This window comes from Hemiscyllium ocellatum, chromosome 1, assembly GCF_020745735.1.
Source record: "Hemiscyllium ocellatum isolate sHemOce1 chromosome 1, sHemOce1.pat.X.cur, whole genome shotgun sequence".
NCBI classification, from domain to species: domain Eukaryota; kingdom Metazoa; phylum Chordata; class Chondrichthyes; order Orectolobiformes; family Hemiscylliidae; genus Hemiscyllium; species Hemiscyllium ocellatum.
The window spans coordinates 25810578-25826696 of record NC_083401.1 but is presented as its reverse complement, the minus strand read 5'-3'; the positions used below and the strand labels follow the sequence as shown (position 1 = coordinate 25826696).

Below are 16119 nucleotides of genomic sequence, written 5' to 3'. Positions count from 1 at the left end.
TTATATCTAAATTTAGTTTTCTGAAATAAAATCCATTGCATAAAATTAATTGACTTAACAGAAGAATGTAACGTCTGCAAACTTTCCAGGTATTTTTGTGAAAAAGAAACAGCAATCTTTGTACCCCAAGTATAATTCTGAGTGTGAAACTCTCTCAGCTTCTGTGATCTGACACAAAATGTTGCTGGCAAAGCAGAGTGATAAGAGCTTTCTTGGAGTTGCTGACAATTCGTATGAGAGGACTTAAAGTAAGAATTGGTTACAGATGACAATGGATAAAGCTATGCAGTACTCTTGGGAGGGGAGGGGAGGGTTGGGGTCAAGTCTTGTTGGAGAGGGAGGGAGAGAGGTTACTTAACTTGATCACTCAGTGCCCTGGGCAATTCTGTCATAGTTGAACAGACAATCTGAAAACTGATTTGAAACCATGCAGGTTTTGCCAGCTCACTCCTAGTGAGATTGTATAAACAAATTCACATTGATGCCAGTATAATATTCCCATTAGATATGGTAGCCAGTATAACTAAGGAATTAATAGATAACTATTTGTGGGACTATGTTGTTTGTATAGTGACTCCCATGTTACCCCATGCTACAACAGCATCACTCTCTGATGATGACTAAATTGACCACTTAAATGTATGTAATGTATATGATAAAGTCTCCGTCATCTCATGAAAGAAATCTTCAACCGTTCCTGCTGCTGAGGCCATGAAAAATGGGCTTCTGCCAAATTGTTGATGTCTCTAAATAGGATTAGGTTTATCTGTTGGACAAGCCAGATTGTTCCAGCTGATTCCATATTCAGATGGAGCAGCTGATTATACATCGCTTTAATGCATTATCAACTGTCTCTAGTAGCAAGTTAACACTGTAAATGTAAGTACCAGGTTCAGCCAAGACATTCTTTAAGGGATTTCATAGTCACTTTGAATTGGCAACTTTAAGTTTCCTACATTACAAGACTGACAGCACTTCAGTAATATTTCATCAACAACAAAGCACTTTGGGGACACCCTAAGGTTGGGAAGAATATGTAAGTTCATTAATTTTTTTTTAACTTGAACAGCTTATAAAAGAATGCAGTCAAATTGAGCTGCAGTTAATCAATGAAGGAATGGTGTGATCTGGCTGTAGTAAGCAAAGTTCTGGTCCATTTCAAGAATGGCTTTTCACCATAGTGATCCAGTTCCTGGGGACCGATGGGCACAGAAGCGAACTGAAGGTGACAGGTTGCCTGAAAGGATCTACTGATAGGGGATTGCAGATTAATCAATGGCCAGCGTGTTTGCTACTATTTTAATGGTGCATTTGTAATTGGTGCCTGTGCTCTTGGCCAGTGATCAGTACCATGTAGTAGTAAAAAATGAGGTCTGCAGATGCTGGAGATCACAGCTGCAAATGTGTTGCTGGTCAAAGCACAGCAGGCCAGGCAGCATCTCAGGAATAGAGAATTCGACGTTTCGAGCATAAGCCCTTCATCAGGAATAAGAGAGAGAGAGAGCCAAGCAGGCCCATGTGCCCAGTTCAGGTCAGGATAACTGGGGATGTTGCAACATAGGCCTGAAAGGTGGATGGCATCCATATGTTGGAAATGCAACCGGGAAGAACTAGCACTGAGGAAATCAACAATCTTGTTTATCGTGAATGTCGAATGTACTATTAACAAGTAAAATGAACAGGTAAGTGTAATATATGACAGACAGCCAGATGTGATCATTGCAACATGAAAGGGGGAAATAATTAAATGGAACTTGACAGGAAATTCAATTGGTATTCTTAATTGTTGTGTTGTTCTGAGAATTGCTTGAGCATTGAAAGGATTTTTACACTAGAGCACCAATTTGAATTTAATTTTTCGATGTTTGAGTAATATTGTTTACTCAAATTGCCAATCTCTTCCCCACTTTAGTGGACAGTGTAACAATGCATTTAACAATGTCGGACTATGTGTGGCCATATACATGTATACATGTTGAAAATATCAAAAGTAATTTAAAACTGGGACAGTCACAGATGAGTGCTGCATAGTCAGGAAGACATTCTGTTCATGCTAGGAAACTTCATACTGGATGAGTAATGAAAGACCTGAAGGTTCAAAGATTTCTGATCCAGTGTTTTGAATGAGCGTTCACTGCAGCATGACACAGCGTTGTGAGAGGGCAACAATGTGCACATAATGAGGCCAGAAACTCAGGTTTGCCTTTCCTATCAACCATGACTCATTGGGTCACATTGTTTGCCTCTGAATCACAAAGTTGTCTGTTTCAACTTCCTTTCCAGCAAAGTAAGAAGGAAAAAGTAAGGCTGACCCTGCATTCTGCACTGAAAGTGTGCTGCACTGACATTGGCATTGTCTTTTGGATGAACTAAACACCCCATTTGCTTTCTTGAGTGGACATAAATGTTCCCATGGCACTATTTTGAAGAAATTATTTTTGATGTCCTGGCCAATATTTATCACTTAGTCATTGTGAGAGAAACAGCTGACCTGTTCATTATTACATAGGACTATAGGAAAAGTCACTGCTTTTGTGTAGGAAATGTAGCAGCCTAGGTCCACATATTAAGATCCTGCAGACCCCATTTTGAATATTGTGAATAGATCAGTGAATCACACCATAGAATAGTAGGCCAACCAGTCCCTCAAGCCTGTTCCACTACTCAATGAGATCATGGCTGATCTATGGACTAACTCTATACTCACCTTTGACCCAGTTCCCTTAATTCCTTTGCTTAGCAAAAAAATGTTTATCTCAGATTTAAAATTAACAACTGATGCAGCATCGACTGCCATTTGTGAAAAGAGAGTTCCAAACATCTACCACCCTTTGTGTGTAGAAGTGATTCCTAGCAACTCTCCCGACAGGTCTGGCTCCAATTTGTAGTTTATTCCCCCCCAATTCCAAAATCCCTAACCAACTGAGATAGTTTATCTTTATCTACCCTGTATTTTCTTGCTAATATAGAGTCAGAGAGTTATCGTCTAACCCTGGCAACATTCTTAAAAATCTCTTCTGAACCTTTTCAAGTTACACAACATCCTCTCGAAGACTTCGATCAGATTGCAGTTTAACCTTAAATTATAGAGAAAACAGTCCTAATTTCTATAATCACTCCTCCTAACCTAAGCCCTGAAATCCGGGTATCTACCTATAAACCTTCATTGTACTCCTTGCAAGTCCAATCTATCTTTTCTATGGTGTGGTTATCTGATCTATTCACAGTACTCAAAATGGGGTCTGCAGGATCTTAATGTGTGGACCTAGACTGCTACATTTCCTACAGTGATTCTATTTTAAAGAGACTTTATTGGCAGTTCAGTGTTGTGAGGTGGACTGACATTTCGAAAGAGGTGACGTTACTTCTCAATTGAATTTGTTAGAGCCTATATGCTAAACTCACGAGCAGGTTTTTAATAAACATATGTTTGTGCAGTTTGTAAAAAGGTTACAGTTGCCATAATACCAGAGGATCATAAGGCAGCACTGTCATCAGAGTGGCTGATGAGGTATAGGCTACCATACCTCAGGCGAGGGGAGAGGCGAAGAAGGAGATTCCTCCATGGTAACCTCAGCCAGTGCAAGAACTGAACCTACGCTGTTGGTGTATCTATGCATTGCAAACCAGCCAACCAGCCATCCAGCCATAGCAAAGTAGTGAAGCAACTCGGGGCAAGAAGAAGGATTAACTGGCTCAAACACAGAGAATGATGAAGTAATTCATCAGATCTTGCAGCATCTGTGGAGATATAAACAGAGTTATTGCTATGACTTCTTCAGAATTGGAATAACTAGCTATCTCCTTATGTTAACAGGTTCTACATAAATAAAATATCTCATCTACTAGGAATATGGCTGAAGAACATAAAATAAGCATTTCAAAGTAACATGACCTGTATAGCAGATAAATGGACAGTGACTTGTTTAATCCAATCAATGTATGTGCATTCAGGGCATCAGGAACATGTAATTAAGATTTCGCAGCAAATGAAAGGAAATCTGGAAATGATAAAATAACATTTTAATAAGAATACCAACTTCACTCTCTTAAAATTAATTTCTATTTATGAAGGACCTATTAATTCATTTGTAAAAATGGATTTGCAGCATCTATGAATGTTGCTTTACTTCTGAAAGGCATATGAGTCAATCTTTAGATGTTATGCCATAGATGATTTTTCGTGACTGCCTAATACTGGTGATTAATTCTCAGGCACACAACCTGCGCCTTTGGTATCATTACACAATATTATGACTTCTTAAGGAGTTTAGCTCTTCTGGTTTCTGCCACTAAACTCTATATTGTGCCACCATTTCCAGTTGATCCCAAGTGAACTTGCATATTTTGCTTTGGTACCCACAGTTATTCTGCTCTGCCTCATTTTTATTTCCCCCTCTCAGAGTTATTTGGCTATCTGGCAACACTTTGAAGTTATGCAGCTATGTGACCTTGTTGCTATGATGCAAGTGGCCCTTAATTATTCATTGTCAGTTTGGAGGAGTTTTTGGCAAATGAGTGTTGTTAAGATTTTTATTTCAATTCCAAATAAGGATCTAAAGGTTCCTCCACTTCACAAATATGTGTGTATCTATGATATGAATGTTCTAACCATACTGAGAAAGACAGTTGAAAGGCATTATTTAGTCATAGAGTTGTACAGCATGGAAACAGACCCTTCGGTCCAATTTGTCCATGTTAACCAGACATCACAATCTTACTAAGTCCCATTTGCCAGCATTTGGCCCATCTCCCTCTCAACCCTTTCTATTTATATACCCATCCTTTTAAATGTTGTAATTGTACCAGCCTCCATCACCTCCTCTGATAGCTCCTACATCTTATAATACATAGCCACTTGACACTACTTGACTCCAGACTATGATAGGATGCACAAGTGCACGATGCTGGGTGAATTAGCCAAGTCTAGTGGATGAAATATGCAAATATTAGGGTTCAGTTTGTGCATTCATGAGTTCCAGTGGTGAACAAAACAACTCCACTTTTACATCAAGTGATGACTAGTTTTTATGTTTAACTGCTACTTTTTATTATGATTTAGGGTAAGAGAAATATACCAATGATCTGAATTGATGATAAGAATGTTGTAGAAACTCAGCAGGTCTGGCAGCAGCTGTGGAGAGAGAAACCAAGTTAATGTTTCAAGTCTGGTATGACTCTCCTTCAGAACTAGAACAGTTCCACAGAATAGCACAGAACTCCAGTTCTGAAGCAGAGTCACACTGGACTTGAAACATTAATGCTGTCTGCAGATGCTGTCAGATCTGCTGAGATTTATAGGGAACATGACCAGGTAGATGTGGAATGGTTGTCTCCTTTGAGGAGAGCGCAGGATCAATGGACATGACTGAATAAGTAGTCACACACTTAATGTGAGGTGAGGAAGAATTTACTCTCCCAGAGGCTAGTGAATCCGTGGAATTTTTTTTACTGCAGAGAGGCATCAAGGTAAGCCATTAGGTATTTTTAATACTGAGGTAGACACATTTTTAATCAGTAAGAGAACCAACAGTTATATGGAAAAGCAAGAAAGTGGAGTTGCAGGTTATTAAATCAGCTATGGTCTCACTGAATGACTGAGTAGATTCAAGGGGCTAAATGCCTCTCTCTGCTCCTACATTTTATGGTCTCTCTGGTTTTTAAATCAGAAGCCCTTATTGAAGTAATCCTTTTATGAGTCATGTACATACTGTGTACAGTACTGGTCACTGTATTTACAGAAGGATGTTAATGCATTGGAAGCAGTTGAAAGAAGGTTTGATAGACTAACACCTGGAATGAGTAGATTTCCTTATATTGAAAGCCTAGGTAGGCTAAGCCTGTATCTTCTGGAGTTTAAAAAAGTCAGCGGAGATTTAATTGAAACATATAAGATCCTGAGGGGACTTGACCAGGTGGATGCTGAAAGAATGTCTCATTTTGTGGGAGAATCTTGAAGTGGCAGCCATAGTTTAAAAATCAGGGAGCATACATTTAAAACAGTAATGAGGATTTGTTTTCTTTCAAGGTGTTATGAATCTTGGGAATTTTCTTCCTCCAAAGGCAGAGGATGCAAAATATTTAAATAAGTTTAAGGTAGAGGTTTGGATTCTTGATTACCAAGAGGGTGAAAGATTAACAGGGATATGCAATGTCGAGTTGAACTTAAAAATCAGATCAGCCATGATCTTATTACTGCTCTTGTTCCTTGTTCATATGTTCGTTTACTTCCAACTGAGCATGCATAATGAAGGCAGGCGTACAAAGAACAGTTTAAAGGACAACTGTTTATAATTTGGTATTCTCAATGATTTTTTGGGACTTTGGATACCCACAGTCTGTCTACTGTTACCAACGGGCTACCCTCAATATTTCCAAGTGTGAAATCAAACAATCTTAATTTTAACAATACCAGCCAGTTTTGCTGGCAGAGCAGCACAGCAATTGTATTAAACTCAGATCTGTAACAAAGTATGTGAGCCAGCCAGAGATGATTTTCTCTTAAGATTTCTCAGGTTTCCAGGATCCTCTTGCCCCAGCAACTTGACGTGGGATTGGCATGTTGTCAATCAACCACTCCACAGAGTTCCTGCGTGCTGTACCAATTCCTAATAATGTCAATCTTGACCTTCGTGTTCTGTGAGGTGAGAGATGAAAACAGGAAGCTTCAAGTGTTAAATGTCGCCTATGTTTAAACTCAGTGAATGAGACCTGAGCAAGTGTGGAAACTCCCTCTTTGCCCCCAGTGCCCCCCAACCCATTTGTAACATTTACTTCATCATCTTAACTGTCAAGACAGACATGACTTTAAAATCCTTTTTCATGTTTTGCCTAACAGATCTCCTCCTGGGAGCCTATTAAACTATCAATATGTCACATCTCTCTTGTAAAAGGGCAGGAGAGAGTCATGCAACGCTCTTTTCATCCTCAGGGGGACAACAACACAGTTGCTCTTTCCTTCATTTTCTAACAACTTGTGACATACGTTCATACAAATGCATAATGGATAAATCAGCGACACTAAAGACAGTGATCATGGCCTTTTCCCACCAACATTTGTCATATTGATGGGTTAACACACATTAGTTCTTTCAGCAGTGCAAGGTCAGACAACTCATAAAGATGGTTTTGTTTGAGAAGGTGGAAGTGTTTAAATCAAAGTAATGCTTCATAAAACATTATTATATTTGTTTCCAACCCTATTCCACTATTTGTGATGCCCAATAGCATATCATTATGTTCTTTGCAGTCACATGGGAAATCTACTGAGAACATTGAATTGATAGTAAACAATGGAAGACCTCTCTAAATGGCTGCTTCTCCACAGCTTCTGTATAATTGTTGTAACTCTATGGTTCCCTTGGCTTACAACAGTCTGGAAAACAGCTAAAAAAGGAGTAAAACAAAACAGGGGTATCAGAGGAGTAAAGCAAGTGCAGGGGTGATCTTAAGAAAGCAATTAGAAGTGCAAAGAGGGTGCACAGGAAAGTGCTGTTGGGTAATATTGGAGAGAATCCCAAAATATCGTACAAGTATATCAAGAGGAAAAGAATAACCAAGGAGAAAGTAGGACCAAGGGGGCAATCTTTGTGTGTAGCCAGAGGACGTTCGCAGAGTGTTAAATGAGTACTTCACATCTGTCTTTGCTGGGGAGAAGGGCATTGCAAGTGCAGAATTTGAGAAGATAGACTGTGAAGTTCTTGAACAGAATGATATAAGAAATGAGATGTTGGTGGTTTTGGTAGGTATAAAAGTGGAGAAATCCCCAGGTGTAGATGAGTTGCATCCCAGGCTACAGTTCGAGATGAGGGAGAACATAACAGGGGGCTCTGACCCAAACGTTTCAATCATCTCTGGCCACAAGGATATGCCAGAAGACTGGAAGACAGCTAATTGCATCCACTTTATATGAAGAGTGGTAACGGTAGAGCAGGGGATTATAGACCATGGATATTGCATCAGTAGTAGGAAAATTATTAGAGAAAGTAGTGAAGAAGCACATTAATCTCTATTTAGAAAGGCAGTGTTTAATCAGGATACTCAACATGGCTTCCTCAGAAGGATGTCATGCCTAACGAATCTGGTTGAATTCTTTGAGGAGGTGACCAAGCTTATAGATGAGGCTAGTGCATATATTGTAGTTTATGTGAATTTCAACAAGGGCTTTGACAAGATCCCACCTGTGAAACTGATAAAGAAGGTAAATGTTCATGGGATCCGTGGTAACTTAGCAAGTTGGACAAAAGATTGGCTCAGCTGTAAGTGACAGAGGTTGTGGTGGAAAGCTGGTTGTGTGACTGGAGCCCGGTGTGAAGTGGCATCCCACAGAGATCAGCGTTGGTCCCTTAATACTCATGATATATATATAAACAATATGCAAATAAACAGGGGACAGTGGTTGTGGTTGTTAAATAAGTTTGCGGATTACGTGAAGATTGGTTGGGTGGTTGACAGTAAGATTTTAGGTTACAGAATCTGGATTGGTCAGATGGGCAGAGGAATGAAAGATGGAATTTAATCCTGATAATTTCTGTGAGGTAATGCACTTTGAAAGAAGTAACAGCACAGGGGAAGGCTCAATAAATGGCAAGACACTAGGAAGATCACACGAGAAGGGTCTTTTTCTGTGCTGAATGACTCTATGATAATAGGGTAGTTAAGAAGACATATGGGATGTTTGCCTTTATTAGTTGAGGTATAGATTATAAGAGCCAGGAGATCATGTTGGAGCTGTACAGACCTTTGGTTAGGTCACAGCTAGAATACTCTGGGCATTTCTGGTCACTCCACACAGGAAGAATGTGAATATACTGCAGGCTGTGCAGAGAAGATTCACCAGATATTCACCCGGGATGGAGCATTTCAGCGATGAAGAGAGGCTGGATAAGCTCAGGGTGTTTTCTTTGGAGCAAAAAGATGGGGGGGGGGGGGGGGGGGGGGAAGAGGGGGCGGTGCTAGATAGAGATCTATATGATTATGACGCGTATAGACAGACTAGAAAGCAGCTGTTCCCTTTTGTCGAAGGATCAAGAGCAAGGGGCATACTTTTAAGGTGAAATGCAGCAGGTTTAGAGGAAATTTAAGAAATAAAATTCACCCAGAGGACAGTGAGGATCTGGAATGCAATGCCTGCAAGTGTAGTTGAGGCAGATACTTTCACAAACTTTAAAAAGAACAGCAGTTGAAGTGTCATAATATTCAAGATCTGCTGTTGGAAAAAGACTAATGTAGGTAATGGTGCATTTCTCGCAGTGCAAACTTGATGGGCTGAAGGGTCTCTTCTGTATCATATGTTTCTATGAATTCATATACTCATTGTTCCTCTGATTCCTTGGGAGCCATTGCTTGTTACAATTCTATACGTATTTGTGCACAGGTAATTGTTCAGTTATGGATAGTTCTGTATTTCGAGTCAAATTGGTAATTTTGGTTTGAGGCAATGTTTTCAAACAGGCAATATCAGTTCAGCTGCATATCTCTTCAAATTTGTGTTTCCACTGAAGTTAATACAAATGAAAATTGGAAGAGGTTTAAAACACAGAGCTAAATCAATATCATCTGTTGTACTTTATCAGCCAAAGACTAAATTATTCTCTAAGGTTAAGTTGCTTTGTGTTTGCAATTCATGATGCTGCAACAATATTCTGATTCACAGGTGCCCAAAATGCAAGCTGTTTACCAGAGAAGTGGATCTCTTAGCCCTGTTATTCCACTTCTCAAACACCAGTAAACTTACAACATTTAAGAAGAATTTAGATTTACATTTGCGATTCCAAGGCATTAAAAACTACAGGCCAAATGCTAGAAAATGGATTTAGAATAGCTCGGTGCATGTTTTGAACAGGGGCAGACTTGATGGGCCAAAGGGTTAGTTTTCTGTGCTACACACTGCTATCACTCTAAACTCATTCCTGCATGCGCTTATCTTTCTTATTGGCTAGCTTATCATTTTTGAATTTCTTCAGCCTGACTTGTCAGAAATGCCTTACTTGGGTGCTGACATCTAATGATGGGAAATGTTAGGATGAATGGCTGGACAAAAGGTTTAACTCTATGAGATCAATGAGCCATGTTACATAGGAACGCTACAGGCAGGGAGATACTGCATCTAATTTCAACTGCATATCTGCATCTTTAAGCTCTTAACATATAACTTTCCAAATATTATTTCCTATGAAACCCCTTGTCCGGTGTTTTAAGCCTGAAATTACTTCATCTTGCTTCCCTGGCAATTTTAAAAATGTAAAGACAAGTACCTTGATTGAAGTCAAATCAGTCTTTTCTTCCAACTCTAGAGCCAAGTGCCACAATCTAAACATACAGGTCAGGTCATTTAGAATCATAGAATCCCTAAAATGCAGAAAGAGGCTATTCGGCCCATCAGAACTGCAACAACCCTCCGAAGAGCATCCCACCCAGACCCACCCTATTCCCATAACCCCACATTTAGCATGGACAATACACCAAACCTGCATATTTGGACTATTGGAGGAAACTGGAGCACCTGGCAGTACCCACACAACCACGGACAGAATGTTCAAACTCCACACTGACAGGCACCCAAGGTTTAAATTGAACCCACGTCCCTGGCACTGTGAAGCAGCAATGCGAACCACTGGGCCATTGCACCATCCCTACAGACTGCAGACTGAGATGAAGAGAAATTCCTTCCCCCACAGAGTGGTGAGCTTGTGGGATAGTCTGCCACTGAAAGCAGTTGAGACCAAAATATTGAACATTTTTCAGAAGGAATATCCTTGAGAAGATCTTATGATTCTCGATAGGAGTGAGAGAGACAGGGTAGTTCTCATAGGGGACTTCAACTTTCCAAATATTGACTGGGAACACTATAGTACATAAAACTGATGGGTCAGTTTTTGTCCAGTGTGTGCAGGAGGGCTTCCTGACACAGTATGTGGAAAGGCCAACAAGGGGCGAAGCCACATTAGATTTGGTACTGGGCAACGAGCCCGGCCAGGTGTTGGACTTGGAAGTAAGTGAGCACTTTGGTGATAGCGATCACAATTCTGTTATGTTTACTTTAGTGATAGAAAGGGATAGGTGTATACCACTGGGCAAGAGTTACAGCTGGGGGAAAGGCAATTACGATGCTATTAGGCAAGATTTAGGAAGCATAGGATGGGGAAGGAAACTGCAGGGGATAGGCACATTAGAAATGTGGAGTTTATTCAAAAGCACCTGTGTGTCCTAGATAAGTATGTACCTGTCAGGCAGGGAGGAAGCTGTAGAGCGCGGGAGCCGTGGTTTAGGAAGGAAGTGGAAGAAGAAGAAGAAGAAGGCTTATGTTAGGATGAGATGTGAAGGCTCAGTTAGGGCGCTTGAGGGTTGCAAGGTAGCCTGGAAAGACCTAAAGAGAGAGCTCAGAAGAGTCAGGAGGAGACACGAGAAGTTGTTGGCGGATAGGATCAGGATAAACCCTAAGGCTTTCTATATGTATTTAAGGAATAAAAGAATGATGAGAGTAAGATTAGGGCCAATCAAGGATAGTAGTGGGAAATTGTGTGTGGAGTCAGAGGAGATGGGGGAAGCACTAAATGAATATTTTTTGACAGTATTCACTCTAGAAAATGACAGGCTACTAGATTAGGTGTGATTGAGGTTCACAAGGAAGAGGTATTAGAAATCCTGCAAAGTGTGAAAATAGATAAGTCCCCTGGGCTGGATGGGATATATCCTAGGATCCTTTGAGAAGCCAATCTTTAAATCCTCATTGTCTACAGGAATAGTGCCAGAAGATTGGAGGATATCAAATGTGGTTCCCCTATTCAAGAAGGGGAGGAGAGACAATCCTGGTAATTATAGACCAGTGAGCCTTATTTCGGTTGTTGGTAAAGTGTTGGAGATAGAATTTATAATCATCGAGAAAAGAATAATTTGATTAGGGATAGTCAGCACAGTTTTGTGAAGGGTAGGTCGTGCCTCACAAACCTTATTGAGTTCTTTGAGAAGGTGACCAAATGGGTAAATGAGAGTAAACCAGTTGATGTGGTGTATATGGATTTCAGCAAGGCATTCGATAAGGTTCCCCACAGTAGGCTATTGTACAAGATGCGGAGGAATGGGATTGTGGGAGATATAGCAGTTTGGATCAGTAATTGACGCTGACAGAATACAGAGGGTGGTGGTTGTTGGGAAATGTTCATCCTGGAGTCCAGTTACCAGTGGTGTACCGCAAGGGTCAGTGTTGGGTCCACTGCTGTTCGTCATTTTATAAACGACCTGGATGAGGGTATAGAAGGGTCAGTTAGTAAATCTGCGGATGACACTAAGGTCGGTGGAGTTGTGGATAGTGACGAAAGATGTTGTAGTTTACAGAGAGACATAGATAAGCTGCAGAGCTGGGCTGAGAAGTAGCAAATGGAGTTTAATGCGGACAAGTGTGAGGTGATTCACTTTGGTCGGAGTAACCGGAATGCAAAGTACTGGGCTAATGGTAAGATTCTTGGTACTGTACATGAGCAGAGAGATCTCGGTGTCCAGGTACACAGATCCTTGAAAGTTTCCACCCAGGTAGACAGGGTTGTTAAGAAGGCATACAGTGTTTTAGCTTTTATTAATAGGGGGATCGAGTTCCGGAACCATGAGGTTATGCTACAGCTGTACAAAACTCTGGTGCGGCCGCACTTGGAGTATTGTGTACAGTTCTGGTCACCGCATTATAAGAAGGATGTGGAAGCTTTGGAAAGGTTGCAGAGGAGATTTTCTAGGATGTTGCCTGGTATGGAGGGAAGGTCTTACAAGGAAAGGCTGAGGAACTTGAGGCTGTTTTCGTTAGAGAGAAGAAGGTTGAGAGGTGACTTAATAGAGACATATAAGTTAATCAGAAGGTTAGATAGGGTGGACAGGGAGAGCCTTTTTCCAAAAATGGTGATTGCAAACACAAGGGGGCATAGATTTAAATTGAGGGGTAATAGATATAGGACAGATGTCAGAGGTAGTTTCTTTACTCAGAGAGTAGTAAGGGTATGGAATGCTTTGCCTGCAATGGGATTAGATTTGCTAACTTTAAGTACATTTAAGGTGTCATTGGACAAACAAATGGACGTACATGGAATAGTGTAGATTAACTGGGCTTCAGATTGAAATGACAGGTTGGCGCAACATCGAGGGCCGAAGGGCCTGTACTGCGCTGTAATGTTCTATGTTCTATGTTTATTTCTTCGGTCTAAAGTGATGGATCACAATGTGAATCAGTTCATCTTGCTTACAATTACATAATTCATATGTGGAGCTGTCCTCTGCAGGCCAAAGGAAAATGGTCAGTGTTTGTAAAATTTTGAATAAAGCAAAAGTTTGAAAGCAATAGTTTCCTGATGCAATTTTTATGAAAACACCTTGACCAATTAGAGTCAACTTGCAACCAATCAGCACCCTTTTTGGAAGGCAGTATAAATTGTTGATCCTCTTTGAAAGATTGGCGTTCTTGTGCCTGTTCTGATAAATGGAAGGCAACACAAAGTCCATATTGTTCAACTGTTCTCCTTGACATTATACTGCAGAATCCTTGCTCAGTCATGTCGGTAGGCTTTCCAGGTGAATCTCATCACTAACAAAGAGAATGATTCCCCCTCTCCCTTGTCCCCATTCTGCCCTTCGGCTTAGCTGCCGCAACCTCAACAACATTACAACATTGTTCCAGAAGTGAAGTTCCACCTTTGTAAGTCCAATTTCCTCTGGTATTTGCTGACTGCATCTCTCTGTAATTAAGCTGAATGCTCCTGGGCCATGATTTGGTTCTGTGGTTGATCTAGCCCAGGAAAACTCTTTTGGTAGACACTGAAACTAAAAGCCAGCTGAACCCACATTAGTCAACACACTCACCTTGCTCAGTTATATTTGAGTTTGACCAATTCTAATGAACTGGAGGAGCCTAAGCAATTGAGAAATCCTTCACACTGTACGGCATGTTCAGTACACTGAATGGAAAATAGTTAGTGCAATTCTCCTCCATAATTTTTAATTCCAAGAAATCTTTCACAAATTGCTGCCTAGAACAATACTCAGCTCCTGGGAGGTAAACAGGACTGCAGGCAGAAGGCCATGCTATATCGACCATGGGATTGTAAAGTCTGTTTTTTTAAAAATATCCATTCGCAGGATGAGTGTGTCACTGGCTGTGCCAGCATTTATTGTCATCCCTAATTACACACAGAGGGCAGTTAAAAGTCAACCATATTGCTGTAGGTGTGGAGTCACATTTAGGCGAGACCCGGTAAGGATGGCAGTTTCCTTCTCTAAAGGGCATTAGTGAACCAGATGGGTTTTCTTGACAACCAATTTGTAGTCATCATTAAACTATTAATCCCAAATTTATGTTGAATTCAGTTTCGTCCAGCTGCCATGGCAGCATGTGAACCTGGCTCCCTGTAACAATTACTTGAGTCTTTGCATTAGTAACAATAGCTCAGTAACAATATCAGTAAGCCATCACCTCTCCTTGTGTCAGCTTGTGCTGAGTTAACATAACTACATCTTGGTAGTAGTTGGCCCCTGGTATGGGTGGATTGCATCCATGCATTTTAATAAAATCTTGGGAAGAGATAGCAGAGACCTTTACTGTTTTAATAATTTATGAAAGAAAAGATGTAGTGTTGAAGGACTGATAGATAACCAGTGTGGTTATGTTTAAGAAAAGGGACAGAACATGTCCAGTGAATAGTTGATCAGTCAGTTTACGATTGATAGTTGCAAAAATAATGAATTTGCTATTAAAGGATAGAATAGATGATCATTTAGGAAAGAAAAATGAAATAAAGAATCAATAAAGCTTTAAGATATAAGAAAAGAATTAGGCCATTCAGCCCCCATCAAACCCCCATTTGATCATGGCTGATTTGCTTCTCAACCCAATTGTCCTGCCTTCTCCCCATAACCCTTGATCCCCTTGCCAATCAGTAATAATCAAGATGGTCAGGATGGACTTCAAATCAGAAATTCTTGCTCTGTCGATCTTATTTATTTTCTTGAGAAAATAACAGAGAGAGTAGACAATAGTAATTCATATATAGATTTATATTCTGAATAAATTATATGGATTTTAAATATGCATTATATAGATTGTAGGTTTAAATTATGTTTCTGAATTATATGGATTTTCAAAAGGCCTTAAGTGAGGTGCTCCATAAAGGATTAATGGATGAAGTCAGAAAATGTGGTCAAGGAGCAAAACGGATTAATAACTGGCTTCAGGACAGAATGCAGAGAGTGACAGCAATGACTAATTCTTCAGAGAGACAAAATGTACTTCACAAAAATCAGTAAGCGGCTTACTACGATTCTCAATTTATAGTGACAATTGGCTTTTGGAATCAAAAATGTAAGGCAGGATTTTACCATTTTAGACTAAACAGAAAAGCAGAAATGTTTCTATGAGGGAATCCTGCAGCCTACTGGAAACCTTTCAGCAATCAGACAAATGATTAAGTGGAGGAAAACTTTCCACTAGAATTAGGACTCAGTGCAGAAAGCCCCAACTGCCTGGAGTTCCTAGCCAATCAGTGGCTGCCAGCTCCTTAACTCGGAAATTCATTGAGACAAGATTAGAACATCCAACCCATTTGGCAGTGCCCTGTGCTTTTATGCTACGTATAATCAACTCCTTAATGTCACTTTCCCACACTATCTCCATTTCGCTTAATGTCACTAGTCTCCAAAATTCCATTGATTTCTGCCTTGGATCTGCTCCACTATTCAGTCCTCTGGGGCAGAGAATTCCAAAGATTCATCACCCTCTGAGTGAAATAAATTCTTCCTCTTCTCAGTCTTAAATAGCCTGCCCATTATCCGAAGATTACCTTTCCTGGCTCTAGAATTACTGGATAGTAGAATCATCCGATCTATATACATACTGTCATTCTCTGTAAGAATTTCAATGAGATCATTGCTCATTCTTTGAACTCTAGAGAATGTTGACTCAGTTTCCTCAATGCCTCCCCATAAGACATTCCAGCCATCCCAGGGATTAATCCAGTGAATCTCCATTGCACTCCCTCAATTGCAATACATTGTTCCTTCAATATGACGAACAAAACTATGCACAACATTCCAAATGCAGTTTCACAAAGGCTCTACACAACGGCAGCATGACATCTTTTGTAC

At 40.3% G+C, this 16119-nt stretch overlaps 1 protein-coding gene across 1 annotated transcript in view; it reads left to right on the top strand.

Annotated features, from left to right (window-relative positions):
- ctnna2 (catenin (cadherin-associated protein), alpha 2) overlaps nt 1–16119 on the top strand; it is a 1237032-nt gene that overhangs the window by 1202350 nt on the left and 18563 nt on the right. The gene's annotated exons all lie outside the window — the stretch shown is intronic.